Raw genomic sequence first — 6,000 nt, forward strand, 5'->3', positions numbered from 1 at the left:
CAGCACACCTTCAGCCTTTGGAAGGTCATATGAGTAGGAGTCGCAGGCCTTGATGATTACAGTTTCACCAGTGACTAGCACTTCGAACTTGAAAAAGACAATGTCAAGAGTAGATACAGCAGGCGTAGGATATATGGGTGTCCAACCAGCAAAGCACAAGATATTGTTGCCTAAATGAAGCATTGCATCGAAGTGTATCCTTTCAACATTCATATCAAGATTATTGTCCTTGTCCTTAAAGCACGAATCCCACCGGACTTTCAACCATTTTTTCTTGGCTATATGAAAAGCACAAAGAAGAGATGGGAATTTATGGCAGTGAAAATATATCACGCCATTAACAACAACGGCAGAGTCAGCCCAAACTTGGAAATCAGGGGCGAGACATTTCCACTTCCCAGTACCAATACCATCAACATCATCAGGAGTGAAAGCATACAGGGACGGCAGTGAGAGGGGACCACCATAAAGGCGCATAAGAATGCGTTTGTTTGAAGGGTCAGGAAGTACAGGAACAGACACACTACAACCGGCAAGGGTTGGAGGGATAGGGATAGGGCTGATTAGCTTATTACAGGCAGCAGGGTCAAGAACCTCGGGCGCAAGGTGATCAGATCCAAAGTTGTAAATCTTGCCGAGAAAGCTAACATAGTTGGAACTAATGGGATCCTCAATAAAGACAGGAGCCGGGCACCACACTGCAGCCTCATCAGACATGTCAAGACTAGAACCACCAAAGTAGTGTGTACGATTGGATAAGGGAGATGCAAGTTGTAGTTGTTGGAAGTCAGGTGATCGTGCTATAGGAGGAGTCACACCTCCTACCATGTAGAGGAGTTTATCGTTCAACGACATCATGGCATGTGTAAACTCAACCATGATCAGTGAAGGAAAGCAACAATGAGTTAACTTATTCTGCTTCAGATCCACAGAGTGAAAATCTACAAGTCCAAAGTAAAGCCTATTAGTTCCATCTTCTAGTCTATCATCCGCCTTTTCAGAGTTCAGTGCCAGCATTAATATCCTTTTCTCCTCTCCTTGGCCTCTTCGGGAACCGCTGCTCTGCTCTTTTTCTATCCCCATATCCCTATACGCCAAGCAGCCGGTAGGATAATCAAACAAATTGGAAACTTACCCTACAGAGAAAAAAATTGATAAACTTAATAAATTAGCCAAAAGTTTACATAAAATTTACTCATAATACTTTTATTTGTAATATCAAATACTACGCTACTTAAACTTTGTATATCACAAATTCAGTATATGGGCATATGGTAGCAGTGCAGCACCACTTTGCCAATTTGTTTCATTTTATAAGCCTAAAATTATGTATCAATTGTTACCTACACTCATGTATGAACACACCAGAATCCTTGCCTTGTTACTATTAAGTACTCATGAGGCTCCAAATTAGCTAGCAGTGATTGTAATTAAATATAAAACTATGCATTGTTTTGTTGGAGAGTACAAAATTATACGAAATTACAATTCAGTTGGTCAGGCAATTTAGTTTGTATTCATAAAAACTGAAGATTTTGGCTTTCATTACCTAAGCAACACAGTTTTTGTAATTCAAGTATAAACCTCAGTCTTCTCTTTCTGTAATTCACTTTTGATTAACTAAATTAATTCATTCTGCTCACCTACCTCCCCCCCCCCCCATCAACCTCCTACATGATTTATACTTTTATTAATTTTTTCATTAGCAAGTTAACCTGCAGATTTCTTACAAAGCGGGTACGATTTCAGTTTTCTCCCCATGATTTTCTTTGCAATTTCAGTTTTACTTTAAATTATGGCTCTTAAAATTGATGCAATTATTTGGGGATGAAACAAAGGAAATATCGAAAATGGGAAAGAGAGATTCATACAACACGGAAAAATAACAGCAGAAGTCCATAACAATACATCATACGCATAAGATGATTCAAATACTTAAAAAAAAATAGATCGAAAACTCACCAGAAACAAAAAATCAGAGAGCTTCAATGGAGAAGCAGCGAGGAGAAGCAAAGAACTCGCTGGAGAATTTATTTTTTAGGGTTTACAATTTAGGGGAATTGTGAGGGAAATTTGGGGGATTTTTTTTTCTTAGGGTTTATATATTAAGTGGACCCTTCAAAAAAAAAATAAAAAAAAAAAGTGGAGAAAATTATAAGAAGAGGAGGCCCCGGTTTATAAGTCTGAGAAACAAACGATGTTAATGAGTTCCTTTGTGGCCTTGTGGGGCCTCCTTTGCAATATAATACCCCCTTTTTATATTTTTAAAAAAAGAAAATAAATAAATAAAACTTTTACGGGGCGTTTAGAATGTAACAATGGGAGTTAAAGGATTAAAATGTGGGAATAGGATTGAAAATTGATTGTTGGAAATATATAAAAATATGATAATATTTTGTTTAGATAGTGGGATGGGAATAGATAGGAAATAGATAACAAAAATACAAAACTACCTTTACTAATCTTTCTCCTCCATTCTTTTCATTAATGGCAAAATTATCATTTTCCACTTATTTCCATTCCCACTCATTTATTACCTACCCTCCTTAGGTAATAAATTGGTGGGAAATCACCCCATTTATTCACAATCACATTCCCTTCTTTATTTTCAATCCCATTTAACAAACAAGAGATTTTTTTAAATTTGGAATTAAAAATCCCATTCTCACCCTCAATTCCCATTTACCAACCACCCCTCTTATATCTAGCAACACGAGCATCTCTGTCTTTCCCTGTCAATCTGTCATCTTGCCGATCATCACGAAGCCATCCCATGTTCCTCTTGGCGTGATCGCGCCCTTCTTCTTCCTCCTTTCTTACCCTTATTGTTCCTCCTTCCTCAAAAACCACCCCAACGAAAAGACACCCTAGTAGCAAATGGGTGTAAATTAGGGTCATATCAACCCCTTAGGAAAAGCATTTTCTTCGCGTCGGCATTTGAGACCGCCACATGTAGTGATGGTCGTGGTGTGCAGCTTACTTACATGGAGGAAGAAAAGGTGGGTTGGCTGGTCATGGTGGAATGAAGAAGGGAAGAAGAAAGGGATAAAAATACAAAAATGGCCCCAATTAAATAAGTGAAATGACATAAGTAACCCCTGATATACAAAAGTGTATTTCAAACTTATAAACTTGGAATTTCCCTTATAAAAAAAAGAATTAGATTGTTAGTGTAGTCGTCTCTCTATGTGAGATAGGGTTAAGCAAACCAGGTTTCCACTCAAATTTTATGTAATCCCCCGTATTTTTAAATATTTTATAAATGAAAATTTATTTTATTTATAATATTTATTTATTTTTCATAATTTAATTTCAAAAGTTTCAAATTATTAATCTGGGTCGAAAATTATTTGAACAAATTATTTTATGCACCTTTATTCTACAATTTATGTCCAATCACACAAGCCTAACCCATTTGTTTACATAATAGACCCATTATTTTTATGAGGCCCAATCTTTCTTTTTACCCTACAATAATTCTCTCCTATAAATACCCCATGAATCTCCAAAAATTTCCCACACAAAAAGGTTAGTCTTATTTTCATCCTCTTTTGTTTCATTATTTTGCTTAATGTTAATTGTTTTGGGTTTTGATTTTAGTATAAAGATTATATTTTTAGTATCAAATTATATTTTAATGGTATAAAGATTATAAGTTTCAGATTATATTTATGTTATAAATTTCATATTTTATGAATTATAAACCTAGGGTTTCAATTTATTGAAAATCATGATTTTAGGGTTTTTATGAACAATTGATTTAGGGCTTTTATAGTAATGATGTTTTGAAATTTTGGTGATTATAACTACTGATTAGTTTAACTTAATTCCAGATTATTTTGAACACATAGATTCGTGTTTTAATTTTTAGATTTCCGTTCGTTAAAATTAATCCTGTTTTACTCCCGATCAGGTTCTAAACTCATCCGATTTTGACAAAAAAAGTAGTGTTTTCCATGTGGAAACAACGTTTTAAGAAATACTCATACCTTTGGTAGTGAGCACCACCCTCTCGTGGCCAAATTCAGCCTCTAAATATGATTTTCGGGCAGCTTTTAGTTTTTAACGAAGTTTTTTTTAAATTTTATCCTTGAGTTTAAAGGGTAAAAGATAATTTAATTTTTCTATGGATAACTTAAGTATAAAGATGTATTTTGATGAAGTTTTGAAGTGGTTTTCGATTAGTTTAAAATGCTGGAATTTTATTTAAAGTAGTATAATTGTGATTTTAATAAAAGGGTGTGATTACCTTTTAAAAGGGAGATTTTTAGGGGTTTTTATATAATTTTTAGATTTTTATTAGACTTTGAACTTGCTGTAATTTCATGTATAAGAGTGTATTTTAAGGTTTTTATGAAGAAAAATTTAAAGAACTATATATAAGCCTTTAATTTTAACAAAAAGGAAGGTTTTAAAGTGTTGTTTGATTTGGATTTTGAAGGTTTTAAAGTAAGTTAGTATTGCTGTAAATTTGATTGATTGGGTATTGATTGAGATGTTATTATTTGGCTTAGGAGAGGAGTTTATTGAAGGTGATTTCTAGTTAGTAAAGTGGCATACCAATTCGTTTGCTCAAGGTACGTACAAGTTACGAAACCTTTCTTTTAGGTGCATGTTTAAGGACGACGGATCGAGAACTTAGTATCATGTATAGGGATGACTGAGTTAAATTGTTTGGGTATACATTGTGAATTTCGTATGACGTGCACTATTTTATATTGCAAGTATTATTTGTACTCTAATTATGCAAGGTGCGCTTAGAGACAAAGGTATATGATTGGTGTAATGATTAATTTATTACTCATTCATGATTATGCAAGCAGGATGAGTAAAGGAAGAATTTAAGTCTTCTAAGACGAGGTTGGGGTTTTGGGGTGCCTTATGCACTCAAGGTGTTTATACACCGAGGTAGTAAAGGAATAAATAATAAATGTTGCTTGCCACTAATAAATCAAGAATTGAAATTGAAAAGTCGTTTTACTTGATTGAATTGATATTGGATTGATTGAATTGTTATGCATATGAGTCATCACCAAGTCTAAACCTGTAAATCACGTAAAGTGCAAGATGAATGAGCAATAAAACTCTGGATTGGTGCACTTCTGGAGTAATGACAATCAGGGGTTGGGGTACATGGGGTATTAGCCGTGTACTTTTCTCGAGGCCGTCTGATCTACGAGTCTCTTATTTCAAATATTTTTCAAAACTAGGAGTTAGGTGAGATCTCATACTAACTACGGTCACGGAGTCGCGCCCGTGGTCGTTGGATGTTTATTGATGTTTCCGAAAGGAGGCATGGGGTTTTTCTTTTATTGATGTTCCAAATGGAGCATGGGTTGGACAACCTTGTCTATTGCGTAATCCAATGAATAAAAATAATGATTTATCTAATATTAATTAATGGAGTCTTAGTAATATAAATAGTTGAGTCGTGTGTTGAGTCTATAATTTAATGATGCATGATGATTGATTATTAGTAACATGTTATGGATTTCTTAATTTATTTTGGAGCTTGTATGTACTCAGTTTTGCTGATTGCGTGCTTTGTGTGTCTTTCTTTGGTCATGGCCTTCGCCTTTCAATGACCCTGTGACGATCCAATTTTTACACTTGTAATATTGGGGAGCAGAATTACCACAGGTTCTTACACATGCAACATTCATCAGGGTTGTGGGATCTTGAGTAGAGAGTTGGTTGTTTGCATTTTATTTCTTTTGCAAGTTTGAATTTATTTTAATTCAATTTTATTCGACACTATTTCTTTTGGGTTTGAATTTATTTGAACACAGAATTTAATCACTTACTACTTTTATTGGGTTTTGAATAAGGGCCTTAATGGTTCCAAGTTGTATGACTTAATTTGGTTTCATTCGTTGGTTTTGAAACTTATTTATAACTGATTTAGTTTTTCCGCTGCTATTTTCTGATAAAGCCTTAACGTTTGAACACGTGGCGGTAGCACGCCAGTAATTCTCTTGAATATTGTTCAGGGTCCTCAGA

This window comes from Chenopodium album, chromosome 22 (assembly GCF_948465745.1).
Source record: "Chenopodium album chromosome 22, dcCheAlbu1.1, whole genome shotgun sequence".
Lineage (NCBI taxonomy): Eukaryota > Viridiplantae > Streptophyta > Magnoliopsida > Caryophyllales > Amaranthaceae > Chenopodium > Chenopodium album.